This window comes from Carettochelys insculpta, chromosome 1 (genome assembly GCF_033958435.1).
Source record: "Carettochelys insculpta isolate YL-2023 chromosome 1, ASM3395843v1, whole genome shotgun sequence".
Classification (NCBI taxonomy): domain Eukaryota; kingdom Metazoa; phylum Chordata; order Testudines; family Carettochelyidae; genus Carettochelys; species Carettochelys insculpta.
The window spans coordinates 220,713,633-220,728,214 of record NC_134137.1 but is presented as its reverse complement, the minus strand read 5'-3'; the positions used below and the strand labels follow the sequence as shown (position 1 = coordinate 220,728,214).

The 14,582-nt window shown below is 41.1% G+C and overlaps 1 protein-coding gene across 3 annotated transcripts in view; it reads left to right on the top strand.

Annotated features, from left to right (window-relative positions):
- Window positions 1–14,582, top strand: part of NME7 (NME/NM23 family member 7) — a 179,194-nt gene that overhangs the window by 121,459 nt on the left and 43,153 nt on the right. The gene's annotated exons all lie outside the window — the stretch shown is intronic.

Here is a 14,582-nt window from a genome sequence, read left to right as displayed (position 1 = left end):
AAGCTATTCTCTGCAGACTTTGGATGGAATGATTTTGGGAGATGCCTAGATGGAATTGAGGGGCTCTCTTTGCAGGACTTGGGGAGGGAAAACTGGGAAGATACCTAATCTGAATCTGTTCAGGAATTAAAACATTAACCCAGAGAGCAAGGATGGTTGAGGAACTAGGCAGGGTTTTAGGAGTCCTGTGCTGATTTTCCAATTTTGTCACAAATCCCTGGGGAGGCTTGGACAAGTTACCTAATCTCCATGTCCCTCAGTTCCCACTCTGAAAATGCAACGAAGGGTCCTGTGGCACCTTATAGACTAACAGAAAAGTTTTCTGTTAGTCTATAAGGTGCCACAGGACCCTTCATTGCTGTTACAGATCCAAACTAACATGGCTACCCCTCCGATACTTGACACTCTGAAAATGGAGATGATAATCTTTTCTGCCACCTTCTGTTATGTCAACTTGGGTTTGTATACTCCTAGGGTAGGGACTGTCTCTTAATATTGTAACACAGTCAGGCCAGCAGACCCCAGGTGGAAGGGTGGAAGGCAGCTCGGGACCCAGCCTGGGCTTGGGGAAGAGCAGAAAGAGCTAATTATGCTGCCAGATGGGGGCAATAGGGTGTGGCAGCAGGCAATCAATTAACAAGAGCCAGCTGATCTGACTGCTGGCAGGCTTAAAAGCAGCCATGGCAAACAGAGCCTGGAGGAGAATGAGAGAAGTGGTAGAGTTGAGAGATATTGTGAGGGAGATAAGGAAGAAGCCAGAAGCAGATCAGGAGTCAGGAGAGTGCCCATAAGAGAACTGGGGAGGGAGGAGTGGCAGGACTTCCCTCCCCTAGTCGGGCCAACAGCCCTGGCATTGAGAGAACAGGGAAGGAAACCAGCCATCAACCAGAACAGCAGGGGTAGCTGCAGCCCAGACCCTACAGTCCAGGGGCAGAAGCGAGGGGTGCAAACCAAGACAAAGAGGCACTTTGCCACAATACGTGTGTACTATATGTAACACAATGGGACCCTGATCTCAGTTGGGGCTTTTAAAGAACTTCTGTAATACAAATAATATTTCCTCCCCTGGCTTCTGCACCTGTTTCAGAAAGGGACAGTGGATTGCCATGTGGAAAGCAGCCAGTACCTTCATTTTTCCAAAGGAAGATGTACTGCTGTATAAGAGGGATGCAACCATTGTGAAGGAAAAGGCTTCAGGTCCAGAATCAGTGGTCCAGAATCAGTGAGATGGAGCTGTGGCATCCCCAGAATATGTACACCGTGCATTTCAACGAGGCTGCAAATTCCTTTTGAAGAGTGCCATGTGGCTTAGCTAGGTGAACCTTGTACAATTTTGTGGTGGTTCTTTTGTGTGTGTGTGTGTGTGTACGTGCGAGAGAGAGAGAGAGAGAGAGAGAGAGAGAAAAATGACTAGACTTACCTTTCACCAGCTTGGACCCTGATCTCTTTATACACTAGGCAAACTCTGAATATTTGTTTGTGGCAACTTCAGGAACAGCTTCTCTAAACTTCATGTATGCACGCACGTGTGTAAACTGAAGTAGCTTTATCTGAATTATTTGTGTGACTATATTTTTTTCTTTTCTTGCTCCTAAATCAGAAGGAAGAAATGCTTACTTATTTTTGTTCTGCTGGGGAAGCATTCAGTCAGAACGCTTGCAGACTAATATTGTGTTGCAGCTGTATAACTCCATCTGAGGACTTACAAGTGTTTTGCAAGTAGTAATCAGTAAACTTCCATAACGCTCATGATACATAAGCAAGTATTATCCACATTTTACAGGTGAATAAATAAACACGCAGGGTAAAATCATGTTTCCATTTAAGTAAATAGCAAAACTTCCACTGCACTCAGTGGGGCCAGATTTCACCCATAGAGTTTGTGATTTGTATAAAGTCATTGTTCTAGCTATGCAGTGTTGTAGCCATCTTGGTCCCGGGGTATTAGAGAGACAAGGAGGAATGAGGTAATATCTTGTAATATCTTTTGGTGAGAGAGACAAGCCTTTGAGCAGACACAGAGCCTTCTTCAGTTCTTGGGACCACCAGATGTGAGGAAGAGCTCTATATAAGCTTGGAAGTTTCTCTGTTAGCTACAGAACAAATGATGTTACCTCATGAACCTTGTCTTGTTTGACGTCATACACTGAATCAGATTTGAAATGGAGCCAAAGCAACGAATAATATATTTTTTAAAGACTGAGCATGTGACACTGCCTCTTACTCTTATCTTAATTGCTGTTTGCTGCATGTTTGCTTTCACTTGTCAGTGTGTAATTTACACACATTTTGCAGATCTACAGAATTCCAAATAGAGGGTTTTTTTTCCACATATCCATTTTCTGACGAACTTACACTTCATATTTAATTTACCATTTATGTCACCACTGAATCTAGCCCAGAAACTTGGATAAGAATTACTCATGTTACTTCAGATCTGAATGTAGCCCTTTGTTTACTTTAGATCACACCTAAATTATCCAGTGAACTAATTTGCTTTAGTAAGTCATTTAAGCACCAGCATTGGAATTGCTCAAGTGTAGGTCAGAAAAAAGTCCAGGACAGGTAAAAATGGTGTCTGAGCTAGTAAGTGTGGCAGTTTCCTGCCCACAGAATAGGAAGTCTGTGGGCAGACTGAGTGATATGAAACCTGCAGCGCCATTAGGCTGACAGTCAGAGGGAAGGAAGGCTGGAAGGAATGAGTGGGAGTAGAGCAAAGAGAATTGAACTGCCTTGCAGAAGAGGAAAGAGAAGAGGAGGCTGAGCTGAACAGAATAGCCTGCGTAACAACTTCTAGAGACCTGCAAGCTTAGACAGCAGCTGGTCTGGTTATAACAGAGAGAGCCTGGTTTGATTTTATGTGGGAGACCATAGCTCTAGCAAAAGGGTTAAGTTGCAGTCAGAGTTCAAAGGCAGTCTTTTTTTCTCTCCCAGAACGGCAAGCAGTAGCTGAACTCGTCAATGAAACCAACGCAGGCTTTGTAGTACAAAAAATTAGATTAATTACTTGTTGCTACTGCTACCAAACACAATCAGACACAGTTTTTACAGCCCTGGCTACAGCTCTCTGGGCCAGGCAATTTAGTATGCAAATGAGTCCTTGACACGCATGCTGTTTTAAACACCTAACTAGATGTGCACAGTGTTTGGTTGATTTTAAAAGAGGAAAAATGTGTGGAACATGTGAATCCATCCTGGCTGGGTGGTTGGGAGCTTAAAAAATGGAATCAGTGGAGGGCAACACTCAGGGCAGGGCCTAAGGCGCAGGGCTCTGCAACCTGTGGCTCTGTAAGGACTTCTTTGTGGCTCCTGACACTATAAAGGCAAAGGTTTTTTTGTTTTTTGTTTTTTTGAAAAAAATACACCTCCTGATTATTTTTGATAAATATTGAATGTCCTACAGTGTACGTGTATCATGTTACAAATCACTGTGTGTGCATTGTTCTTAAAATAGTCATCAACAATCGTGGGCTCAGCACCCATTGGAGTCCGATGCCTGCCTCACTATTTCTGTCCATCTTTTCCCTGTCCAGTGCCGAGTGGCTTAGTTTCTGTACACTAGCTCCACACCAATCTACTATATCATCTACCCATCCTCTGTGGGGTCTGCCTCTCCTATCTGAGCCATCCATGATGCTGAATACCAGGGTCTTGACTTTTCACTCATTGTTCATTCTGCAGATATGCCCGAATAAGAACATAAGAATGGCCATACTGGGTCAGACCAAAGGTCCATCCAGCCCAGCATCCCATCTGCCGACGGTGGCCAATGCCAGGTGCCCCAGAGAAGGAGAATAGAAGACAATGATCAAGTGATTTATCTCCTGCCATCCATCTCCTGCCCTTGTTCTGAAGGCTAGGGCACCATACTTTATCCCTGGCTAATAGCCATTTATGGACCTAACCTGCAAAAATGTATCAAGCTCTTTTTTTAAACCCTAATAGAGTCCTGGCCTTCACAGCCTCCTCGGGCAAGGAGTTCCACAGGTTGACTGTGCGCTGTGTGAAGAAAAATTTCCTTTTATTAGTTTTGAACCTACTACCCATCAATTTCATTTGGTGTCCCCTAGTTCTTGTATTATGGGAAAAGGTAAATAATTTTTCTATATTCACTTTCTCCACACCATTCATGATTTTATATACCTCTATCATATCGCCCCTCAATCGCCTCTTTTCCAAACTGAAAAGTCCCAGTCTCTCTAGCCTCTCCCCGTATGGGACCCATTCCAAGCCCCTAATCATCTTAGTCACCCTTTTCTGAACCTTTTCTAATGCCAATATATCTTTTTTGAGGTGAGGAGACCACATCTGCACGCAGTACTCAAGATGTGGGCGTACCATAGTTTTATATAGGGGAAGTATGATATCTTTTGTCTTATTATCGATCCCTTTTTTAATAATTCCTAACATCCTATTTGCCTTACTAACTGCCGCTGCACACTGCGTGGATGTCTTCAGAGAACTATCCACTATAACTCCAAGATCCCTTTCCTGATCTGTCGTAGCTAAATTTGACCCCATCATGTAGTACGTGTAATTTGGGTTATTTTTTCCAACATGCATTACCTTACACTTACCCACATTAAATTTCATTTGCCATTTTGCTGCCCAATCACTCAGTTTGCTGAGATCTTTTTGTAGTTCTTCACAATCTGTTTTGGTTTTGACTGTCCTGAACAACTTGGTGTCATCTGCAAACTTTGCCACCTCACTGCTTACCTCATTTTCTAGATCATTGATGAACAAGTTGAACAGGATCGGTCCCAGGACTGACCCCTGGGGAACACCACTAGTTACCCTCCTCCATTGTGAAAATTTACCATTTATTCCCACCCTTTGTTTTCTGTCTTTTAACCAATTCCCGATCCATGAAAGGATCTTTCCTCCTATCCCATGACCACCTAATTTACATAAAAGCCTTTGGTGTGGGACCGTGTCAAAGGCTTTCTGGAAATCTAGGTATATTATGTCCACTGGGTGCCCCTTGTCCGCATGTTTATTAACCCCTTCAAAGAATTCTAATAGATTAGTTAGACACGACTTCCCTCTGCAGAAACCATGCTGACTTTTGCCCAACAATTCGTGCTCTTCTACGTGCCTTGCAATTTTATTCTTTACTAGTGTTTCTACTAATTTGCCTGGTATTGATGTTAAACTTATCGGTCTATAATTGCCAGGGTCTCCTCTAGAGCCTTTTTTAAATATTGGCGTTATATTGGCCGTCTTCCAGTCATTTGGTACCAAAGTGGATTTAAAGGATAGGTTACAAACCACTGTTAATAACTCCGCAATTTCACATTTGAGTTCTTTCAGAACCCTTGGGTGAATGCTGTCTGGTCCTGGAGACTTGTTACTATTCAGCTTATCAATTAACTCCAAAACCTCCTCTAATGTCACTTCAATCTGAGTGAGTTCCTCAGATTTGTCACCTAAAAAGGCTGGCTCAGATTTAGGAACCTCTGTAACATCCTCAGCCGTGAAGACTGAAGCAAAGAAATCATTTAATCGCTCCGCAATGGCACTGTCTTCCTTGATCGCTCCTTTTATATCTTTATCGTCTAAGGGCCCCACTGCTTTTTTAGCGGGCTTCCTGCTTCTAATGTACTTAAAAAACATTTTACTATCATTTTTTGAATTTTTGGCTAGCTGTTCCTCAAAATCTTTTTTGGCTTTTCTTACTACATTATGACACTTAATTTGGGAGTGTTTATGTTCCTTTCTATTTTCCTCACTAGGATTTGACTTCCACTTTTTAAAAGCTGCCCTTTTCTCTCTCACTGCCTTTTTAACATGGCTGTTTAGCCATGGTGGTTCTTTGTTAGGTCTCTTACTGTGTTTTTTTATTTGGGGTATACATTTAAGTTGGGCCTCTAGTATGGTGTCTTTAAACAGTTTCCATGCAGCTTCCAATGATTTTAGTTTAATTACTCTACCTTTTAGTTTGTTTAACTAGCTTCCTCATTTTAGTGTAATTCCCCTTTTTGAAATTAAATGCCAGTGTTTGACCGCTGCAGTGTTCTTCCCAACACAGGAATATTAAAAGTTATTATATTGTGGTCACTATTTCCAAGCGGTCCAGTAACAGTTACCTCTTGGACCAGATCCTGCGTTCCAGTCAAGACTAGATCGAGAATTGACTCTCCCCTTGTGGGTTCCTGTACTAGCTGCTCCAAGAAGCAGTCATTTAAGGCATCAAGAAATTTAATCTCTGAATCCCGTCCTGAGGTGACATGCACCCAATCAATATGGGGATAATTGAAATCTCCTATTATTACTGTGTTTTTTATTTTGATAGCCTCTCTAATCTCCCTTAACATTTCAGCATCACTATCACTGTCCTGGTTAGGTGGTCGGTAATATATTCCTAATGCCATATTCATATTAGAGGAATGAATTGTTATCCATAATGATTCTATGGAACATTTTGATTCCTTTAGGATTTTTGCTTCATTTGATTCTATATTATCCTTCACATATAGTACCACTCCGCCACCCGCACGACCTGTTCTGTCTTTCCGATATAATTTATATCCCGGTATGATAGTGTCCCACTGATTGTCCTCATTCCACCATGTTTCTGAGATGCCTATTATGTCAGCTTCCTCCTTTGATATGAGGTACTCCAGTTCACCCATCTTATTAGACAGACTCCTAGCATTTGTGTAAAAGCACGTTAAAAAACTACCGCTATTTATATGTCCGCCTTTCACAGACGCGTTAGATTTTTTTATATGCGATTGTTTCACATCTGATCTTGCCCATATATTATTTCCCACGTTCCCTATCTGACTAACTTCTAGAGAATCCCTATCTATGGAGCCTCGTGTAAGAGAAGTCTCCGTCCGATCCAGGTGGTCCCCCGCACCAATCAGCTTTCCCCCACCTCTTAGTTTAAAAACTGCTCTACGACCTTTTTAATGTTTAATGCCAGCAGTCTGGATCCACCTTGATTTAGGTGGAGCCCATCATTCCTGTATAGGCTCCCCCTACCCCAAAAGTGTCCCCAGTTCCTAATAAATCTAAACCCCTCTTCCCTACACCATCGTCTCATCCACGCATTGAGACTCTGAAGTTCTGCCTGTCCATCTGGCCCATTGTATAACCTTCTACCGGACACCCACTGACTACTACACTTGCCTACATGCCCACAGCTTCCATCCAGCGCACATCACCTAATCCATTGTTTATAGTCAGGCCCTTAGATACAATTGCATCTGTTCAGATCCTACTGATAGAGACTGATAACTTTAAGATCTCTCCCAAGCATTCATAAAACTTAATTACCCACTGGGAGAAGTAAAAAGAAACAGATTGACAGGGCCAGATGAATACCCAGAAACCAACTACTTCAAGATAGGCCCAAGAAGGTCAAAAACAAACCACCACTTGTCATTACCTACAGCCCCCAGCTCAAACCTCTGCAATGCAATTTATTAAAAACCTACAACCTATTCTAGATTATGATGCTAGGCTCCAGAAAAGCCCTAGGTGACAGGCCTGTTCTCTCCTATAGTCAAGCTCCTAACCTAATGAAGATTCTAGCAATCTCAGGCTGCACTGCAATAATACTAATCCTGGAACTTTTCCATGCAACAAACCCCATTGCAAACATTGCCCACATATTTATTCTGGAGAATACCATCACTGGACCTAACCATGTTAATTAGAAGATGAGGAGTTCATTCTCCTGTACCTCCACCAATGTTATATGTGCCAGCACTGCCCCTCTACTAGGCACATTGGACAAACCGGGCAAACACTTTGCCACAGAATGAATGGACACAGAGCCGACATCAGGAATCTCAGTACGCATAAGCCTGTCAGTGAGCATTTCAATGGAGTGGGCCATTCTGTTAAAGACCTGGGAATATGCATCCTACAACAAAGAGACTTTAAAAACAGATTACATAGGGAGATTGGTGAATTGGGGTTCATACTCAAATTCAACACTTTAACACTTGGTATGAACAGGGACAGCAATTATCTCAGTCATTACAAGGACTGTCTCCCTTGCTTTGATGTTTGTAATTGTCTTGGGCAAGACACTTAACACCTCTCACCCCCCTCCTTCAGTGTTATGTATTTGGTTTGTCTGTTTTATTGCAATTTTTTTGGACCTCTGTGCTATATAATTGAGTCTGGACTGGTAATGCTATAGATCTGAAGAAGTGAATCTATCCAACGAAAGCCCATCACCTAATAAATTATTTTGTTAGCCTTTCAAGTGCTACATGACTGCTGTTTTGTTAGAATACAGACTAAGATGTTACTCTTCTGCAGTAGGTTCTCTTTCAGCTGTATCTTCTTATATAATTCCTCATTGGTGACTTTCTGCATCCATCTTATTCTCAGGATCTTTCTATAACAACTCCTCTTGAATGCCATTATCCTTCTCTTTGAATCTTTCACTATCACCCATGTCTCACATCGCAACATGCTGCTGAATAAACACGTTCTCAAGATGCCCCACTTCATTCCTAAGCTAATCGCTTTGCTTTTCCAGATCTTATCCATTGCCTTCAAACTCACTCTTGCTTTTGCTATTCTAGTCGCTATTTCCTTCTTACAGTCTAGATCATATGTCATGTTGCTCCCCAGATATGTGTCCTCCTCTACATTCTCTAGTTCAATCCTGTTTACACTGATCTTCCTTCCTATTTCCTTATCTCCATATATCATTGTTTTTTGTTTTACTGATGTTCATAATCAGTCCGTACTGCTTCCCTTCCTCGTTTAGCACCTGCACCATTCTCACTAGCTTCTCTTCATTTTCCTCGATGATAACTATATCATCCACAAAACTCAAGTTGTTAATTCTCATCCCATGTACTGATATCCCTTCTTCCTCTTCCTTGACCTTGTCCATTTCTCTCTCTAGGTGCGTGATGAAGATACCTGGCGATATCAGATCTCCTTGTCTCATACCTCTATTTGCTCTAAACCAACTTCCCAGGAAGCCAGTAGGGGTTCCATGCCAGTCCCAACCCTAGATAAAGGAGGAGGGTTGGTCAAATGAGCGTCAATGCGCTGATCATAAAACAACAACATGAATGAAATCTGATGCCAGTACAACTAACTGATAAAAGATGCTGGCACGGACTTTGCCCAGATAAACAAGGTCCGTAAGAACAATCAAAGGGATCAGGGTTGGATCGATAAGCTGGCTACTAAAAGAAAATTAAAACTAACACATATACTATCAATCGGAATGTGGAACATCTGAACGCTGTGGGCTACTGGACAGTTAAAGCTGCTTCAAAAGGAGATGGAGAGATACCAATGAAACATACCTGGACTGGCATCAGGAGAGATGTGCGGTTGCAAATTCATTTAGTCAGGGAATGAAACAAAGCACAAGGCAGGAGTTGAATTCCTTCTTAGCAAAAGAGATAGAGGAGCGTTGTTCGGATACAAACAGGTGAATGCAAGAATGGTGGTATTGAGATTTGAAGCGAAACCATTCAACATCTCAGTCATTCAGGTGTATTCACCCACGTCAGACAGCACAGAGGAAGAGATTGAGCTATTCTCTAAAGACTTGACAAAGACACTGGAGAAGATATTAAAGAGAAATGAGTTGATCATCAGAGGAAATTGGAATGTGAAGATCGGAACCGATAATGGAGGTTGACAGAGTGTCATGGGAAGGTTCAGTTACAGAGAAAGAAATGACCGAGGCAAGAAACTACTGGAGTTTGCTGCGAAGCATGAGATGGTGACCTGCAGCATGAGAATCCAACAAAAGGACTGTAGGAAGTGGACATGGTGATTGAATGACAGGAAGTCCAAGAACATGATAGACCAAAATAATTCGGGGGCTGGAGCATATGACTTATGAAAAAAGGTTGAGGGAACTGGGACTGTTTAGTCTGCAGAAGAGAAGACTGAGGGGGGACTTGATAACAGCCTTCAACTTACTGAAGGGAGGCTGCAAAGAAGCTGGAGAGAGGCTGTTCACAGTGGTCACGGATGGCAGAACACAGAACAATGGTCTGAAGTTGTGGTTGGAAAGGTCCAGGTTGAACATTAGGAAGAACTTTTTCACTAGGAGGGTGGTGAAGCATTGGAATGGTCTACCCAGGGAAGTAGTGGAGTCTCCATCCCTGGAGGTGTTTAAGTCTCGCCTTGACAAACCCTGGCAGGGCTGATCTGATGGGTTTGGTCCTGCTTGGAGCAGGGGGCTGGACTCGATGGGTTTTTTAGGTCTCTTCCAGCTCTATTGTTCTATGATTCTATGATCTTGATAAGATGAGTAACACCAGTACAGCAGTGCCGAACTTTCCAAGGAGCAGATATGGACACAGTCTAGTGATTGTGGACATCAAGATGAAACTCAAGAGAAAGTATAAGAGACAGTTGAAGAAACAAAGAGATGTGGAAAGGCTAGTCAAGGAAGAAATAGGGAATGCATACGGAGCAGTGCTTGAAGAGAAGATCAGGAATGCAGGCACAGAGAAAGACCTAGGTAAGAGAGTCGAAGAGATAGCCACGGCGATAGAAGAGGCAATTGAGCACACAGTTCCAGAAGAAGAGACAATAAGAGAAGAAGAGGTCAATAAGAAGTGGATTACGCAGGAAACACTGAAGTTGACCGAAGAGAAGAGAGTGTTGAAGATCAGAAGGGATGTTCGTAAGGGGGTGATACAGCAATCTAGAGTCAAATACAATGAGGTAAGGAAGGCAGACAGAATGGATAAGTCAAAATGGTTAAAGGAGCGGTGTGAAAATATAGAGAGGTATTACAGTGAGTGGAAGACCAGGGAGGTGTATAAGATAATCAGGAGTATTAATAGGAAGTGGCAGCCAAAGCATATGGTAATCAAAGACAAGAACAACAAGGTGCTCATGAACAAGAAGGTTGTGCAGCGATGGATGAGACATTTCACTGATCTGCACAAATCACAGGTGGACCTAAGTGTCTCAGAGGTACTGATTGAAGAACTGAAAGAGATATCACTGCCAAGCATCAAGAGTGCGACCAATATTTTGAAGGAGGAAATAGAAAGACCAGTAAAATGACTAAAGTACAACAAGAGCCCTGGAAAGGATAAGATCAGAGGAGAGATGATCGAAGATGGTGGAGAAAGTATGATTCAGGAAAATACACTGACTATGTAATATAGCATAAAAAGAAGGGAAGACACCTAAAGAATGGACAAGATCCATGCTAGTGCCAATACACAAGAAAGGAAGTGCATTGGAGTGCAAGAACTACAGAATGATTGTCCTATCAAGTCATTTAGGCAAGGTGCTGCTGCTGATACTGACAGAGAGACTGAAATTGATTATAGAAGAACATCGAGTGGATGAGCAAGCGGGGTTCAGGAAAGATAGAAGTACCATACAGCAGATATTGGCACTAAGACTGATAGTGGAGAAAGCTCAACGAAAGAACAAGAACATCTACAATTGCTTTGTTCATTTTCTGAAGGCATTTGATAGTATAGATCAGAAAGTTTTTAAAATAGGGGTAACAAAAAGTATGGTTTTGATGTTCTTTATCAAGATCCATTTCATATTCACATGCATTGCAGCTCTTGGACTATTTAGTTGTTACTGAATTAAAAAGAAGGGCTTTTCCAATTGTGGTTGCCAACCCTTGGCCTAAGGCCAAATAAGTTTAATACACAGGGGACAGAAGATTCTGCTAAAGAATATAAGGAATGTAGATATAAGATCTCATTCCAGAATTTATAATAATCTACATATCAACTTACTTTGTCAGAAAGATTGAAAGTTTTTTGTACAATTTTCTAAAAGCACAGGAAATTTGTTTTTGGGTTTTTTTGGTAAAACTTGGATGTGTGTATTTGATCTTTAGTTTTGATTCCCTACGGTTGTATCTATGCTACCTCCCTACTTCGAAGGGAGGATGGTAAGTAGGGTGTTGGGAGTTTATTAGTGAAGTGCTGTGGTGCATATGCAACACTTCATTAAGCAAATTCTCCCCCGCAGCAACTCCAAAGTGTTAAAATTTGAATTGCCGGTTTGCGTCTAGTGGCGGCTCATCCACCGGTACTTCGAAGTGCCTGGGCAACTTCAAAGTCCCTTTACTCCTCCAAAGACTTTATAGAGGCAACAAATTAGTCTTCTTGGGAAATATCTCAGGAATACAAACAGAAAACTTATCACTACAATTGCTGCTGGGTTAAATGTCAGATCTGTGCAGGTTGGGAAAGCTTACCCTTTGCTTATGTAGCAGATATAAATGGTATAACCCTGTGGATTTAAAAAACGGGCATTACAGTAGGTCTCAAAACTGGCTGACCTGAATTTTAAAAGGAGCAGAGGTGGATATGGGCTGCTCAAATAGTGTGCAGGCCAAGTTCAGACAAACTACTCCTCATGATATTTTACACTGCATCATTGGTAACCATAAACTTGGTATTCTGTGGCTAAGAAATGATTATATTTGTCTTAAAATGTGATCTTAACGGCACATTAAAGACAAGACAGTATGTTCAAAGACATTTTCAGGTTGATCAGTTTATTCCCAAAAGGTGATAGGAACTTCAAGCTCTGTCATAGATTAATGCCAGAAGATGCCACTGTATTCATCTTGTTTGATCTGAAATGTAATACAGCCTATAGGATTTACCTGAATTAATTCTGTTCCTTGCTCATGCATTTGAGGTAACAATGAGTGCTATCCAGAGTACAGAAGACCATAGTCAAAAATTATCATTTGGCATATGTTGCAGAAACTAACTCAGGATGTTGTCACTTGAGGTAGGGCTATTCCTAAAGAGATTATGAAAAAAAAATGTTGTGACCATGGTCATGATGGACTTTATCACCATTAATATTGAAGTCTGTTGCTTTTAAGAAGATGATCTCCTGTGTTTTTTAAACTTTACAAAAGCTAGAGATTCTGTTCTGGAACTCCATGCAAGACAATCATAGTCATTGTGACATTTAATTATCCTTGTGGATGGCAAATTTGAAGGGGCAAACATTTCTGCATCATTAGAGGCAAAGCCGCAGAAAAAATAGGTCTAAGTAGGCTCGTAAGGATTATGTTCTTATTACTAAATGTCAGTAATCATTAATTTCACTGTACACACAAAATCAGTAAAAAATATTTGCATTAATGATGATAAAAATTTACAGATTAGGCAAAGGAGGGTCAGTGCTGCTTCAGAACTTCTTAGAATTCGATTTAGAATCGTTATTTTGTATATTTTGACATAGGATGTTGGTAATTTATATTTTCCATGGTTATAAAGCTTTAATATTTATATTTTGACATTACATAATTGACCCACCTCCCCCTAATTCATTACAGCTCTGAAAATTTAAAACAAAATAGAAAAATGCTTAAATAAACATTGATTATGACAAAAATGGAGGAAAAAGTTCAAACTGAATTCTGCCAGTCTTACCTGTAAGCATAAAATTGACACTGAAAAACTTGGTGCCTGATTCCTCAGGATATTAGAACCACCATTCATTTACCTGGAGGGAAACCACTGGAACCAAATAATACTCTGTTTATTTTTAAAGAGGGGCCTGTTATGGTTAAACCACTTCACACAGATACTCAATGAGAAGATAAAGGTAAGTCATGATGTCAGTGGCTGCCTCTAAAATTATACTGAATTACCATCTCAAGTCCCCAACAAATTACAGTACACAGACATGTTTAACAAGCCGTTCAACCACCACCCTCACTGTCTTTCTGGCTACATTAAGCATTCAGTGCAGTAGAGCAAGCCCAATGTATTTGGAATCTGCATTTATGGCTAGATCACTGCATCTGATACTTGTTACAATTCTGAACTAGGGAAAAAAAAATCCTGCATTCTTAATCACATTTAACAAGAAGTGTTGAAGCAAAAGTAACCAGTCCTCTCTTCATAAAGTTGTATATTGTTTTCAGTCTGTTTTTGTAAATTTTCACTACTAAAGACATAGAAGCAAAATGTAAAAGCTGCCCCCAATGCCCATCTCATCTAGGATGAATGAGTCCGTAGACTCTGCAAATTGAGCAAGGTTACTCCTGCACAGTGAAATGACAGAATGAAAATATATGTGTATATAATGGAGAAGATATGAAAATAAGCATATGTAGTGTGTAAAATATCACCTCTGAGAACTGAAATAAATAAAATGGTTTTGATTTTCTTCATTAGAAATTAAAGAACCATATATCTGAGTGCAGTCTTTCTTGGTACTGAGGCTGCAATAAAAATGTGTATAGTATCGGAGGGGTAGCCGTGTTAGTCTGGATCTGTAACAGCAACGAAGGGTCCTGTGGCACCTTATCGACTAACAGACTAACTAACAGACTAACTAACTAACCGTTAGTCGATAAGGTGCCACAGGACCCTTCGTTGCTGTTAAAAACGTGTATGTAACAGTACACTTGGAGAGCAATAGGCTTTACATTTAGGTCCGCACTAAGCAGTGTGGCTATATCTGCACTGCAGTTTACGTCACCACAACCTATGTCATGCAGGAGTGTGAATAATTTATTCCCTGAGGATCATAAATTATGCCAGCATACTTGCCAGTGTGAACTGATGATAAAATGGCTTACAGTGTCTGCACTAGTACTGCTAAAGCAGCATAGCTCTATAGTG